Source organism: Procambarus clarkii, chromosome 38, assembly GCF_040958095.1.
Source record: "Procambarus clarkii isolate CNS0578487 chromosome 38, FALCON_Pclarkii_2.0, whole genome shotgun sequence".
NCBI classification, from domain to species: Eukaryota; Metazoa; Arthropoda; class Malacostraca; order Decapoda; family Cambaridae; genus Procambarus; species Procambarus clarkii.
In genome coordinates this window covers 41852400-41855165 of record NC_091187.1, presented here as the reverse complement: position 1 = coordinate 41855165, position 2766 = coordinate 41852400, and the positions used below count along the sequence as shown (strand labels likewise).

General features: G+C 41.1%; 1 non-coding gene across 1 annotated transcript; it reads left to right on the top strand.

The window, feature by feature from the left end:
- Positions 1-1302: 1302 nt before the first annotated feature.
- Positions 1303-1374, top strand: TRNAM-CAU (transfer RNA methionine (anticodon CAU)). The gene has a single exon. It is a non-coding gene; the product is annotated as a tRNA-Met (tRNA).
- Positions 1375-2766: the final 1392 nt, after the last annotated feature.

Genomic DNA, 2766 nt, shown 5'->3' with positions numbered 1-2766 from the left:
GGTCACCCTATATAATGACATTAATGGCCATAAATGAAAATAAACGGGTTTCGGAAAGAACACTTAACTTGAATTTGTTGACAGCGTGTTGATAATGGTACACCTTTGGTTTCCATAACACTACGTCCAAGTAAAATTAACAGGAGCCGTATTTGCTCCTGTGTGCCTCTGGTCTAGTAAAAACAATAACAATGTCTAACACTCCATACTACTGACGCTACTGGCCGACATTGTCCAGATATAATAGGAGCCGAATTTGCTCCATGCGTCTCGGAAGTGACAACAACAATGGCTGCCCCTCCTTCCTCACTCTGATGCCTAGCTTACATTGTCCAGATGTCAATAAGTGATAGAAGGGTCACATTTACTCTACTTTAATATTGATAATTAAGTTAATTTATATGAGATGTTTTTATAATGGTAAAGTTCAAAGACTAATGTATTTAAGAATAATTCCCACCATAATAGGTGGTGAATATAATAGTATGTGGTGATGATATCCCGTTTTCTATAGACGGTAATTCCACTACAAGTTACGTTTTCTATGGGTAACTTGTTTATACAATACATTAAATATTAAATGATATATTAAATGGTGTCGGATTTTCCGACAACAAGAGGATGGGCTGCAGTTTCACGAGCCGCTACCATTTTCTAGTACGACAATTGTTGGTCTTGGGAAGAGTATTCGTCAAAAGGCGCCGTTCTATTATGAGGACGGGTTGAACATCTACATACCGAGTTTTGGCGGCATAACACAACAATTTAGAAAATAATATATAATTATAAACAGCCTCCCAGTCTTTCGGAGCTCATCAACTGTTTAATATGTGTAAAGTCGCCAAAGATTGAGATAACATGTTCGTAAGTACTTGCGTAACTGACTGATGAATCTCGGTCCAGACACTAAATATAATTCTTATGGTTGGAATGTTTACATGCAAGAAGAGTTGCTATAGACCTCAACAAACACGACAGATCAGCCTCCAGGGCTGAGTGGATCCCATACTTATCCTGTAGACCCCATGTATACCTATCCTGTGAGCGTTAGTGCCTCCAATACATGTCCTGTTCATGAGTGGTAGTGAACCCATACCCATCGTGTGCAGCAGTGATCACATACCCATGCTATGATGTATGACATACGCAACTGGCTGTGCACAGTAACCATGATGTGCGCAAGATCAGTGCGTACTGGTGCGTTACTGCGCAGAAACACTGATACTTTTATTTATGAAGAAAATATTACCAATTATAATATTATAAAAGATCTATAAAATGTATCATTCAAATAATATGAGCAGCAGAGTGGCGCAGTGGAAGCGTGCTGGGCCCATAACCCAGAGGTCCGTAGATCGAAACTACGCTCTGCTACGAAATTGTTTTAATGTATTAATAATGTTTTTTCATTACAAATGTAGGTACATAGCAGTGTCTTGCTACCTCCTTCAATATAAGTAATTACAAATTACAGGTTGAGCTAGCTATATGTTAAAAAATAAAGGCACAATAACGAATGTGGGAGATTTGTACCTGAATTTACCTGTCCCTAGTGTCCTCGACGGATAGTGGAAGCCATCGGCTTGTCAAAGATCCCCCCCCCCATGGTTCATGAGGATTGTTTCTGTTTGGATTTTGAACTGAGGTAATATCTTGGTATTTAACGACTTCGCTAGTTAGACAATTCCATGGGATAACCCTAGATTATAGTTTAGTTCATTCAATATGCACCCCATACCCGCCCTGTGGGCGGTAGTGGAAAGAGTTACAGAGGCACATAATGGGCTCAGGGACTGAACCCTACAATTCATTTACCTGAGCAAGTTAATCCTGCTGAGAGAGTTACAAAATTCAATGCACTTCATCACATCAACAATGGGCTCGAGACCGCCCACAAGTACAGTTTCTAAATTAAGCAACTGACATGTGGAGAGCCTTACAGCGAGAAACATTTGTACGCTAACCAACTGTGTTACGGAGGCTACGCTTTCTAAAACCTTACAAATATTTCCTCCTGCTTCTTACCGCTCGCTCCCGCCATCGAAAGCCCTAAAATCATTTTCCTTCTGCTTCCTCCCGTTCGATCCCGCTCTCTAAAGCCTTACAAATTATTTATCCTGCTTCCTGCAACTCGCTCCCGCTCTCTGAAGCCCTAAAAACAATTCCTTCCGCTCTCCGAATCCATAAAAATACTTCCTCCTGTTTCATCCCGCTCTCTGTAGCCTTAAAAACACTTCCTCCTGCTTCCTCCCCCTTTCTGAAGCCCTAGAATCACTCTCTCCTGCTTTTTTCCGCTCGCTCCCGCACTCTGAAGCCTTAAAAGTACTTCCTATTTCTTCCTCCCACTCTCTGAAGCCCTTATAACACTTCCTCCTGCTTCCTATAACCAATGTTCCAGAGATGTGTAAATATTTTATTCAAGATCAAAATGATCTGCTACCAGAATTTTTTGCCAAATATCCCCAGTTTGCTAACTGTAGGTATAGTACCTAAGTGATTGTAACCTATCCACCGCTGCCCACTGGATGGGGGGCGGTGTGCAGGACAAACATATCAATTGTGACACTAGCTCTCCACATATGTCAGTTGCTTAATTTAGAAACTGTACTTGTGGTCAATCGCAAACATATTTATGATGTGACGACTTATACTGAATTTTTTAACTAGCTTATCAAGATTGACGCTTGCTTAGCTAAGTGAATTGTGGGGTTCAGTCCCTGAGCCCATTATGTGCCTCTGTAACCACTTCCACTACCGCCCACAAGA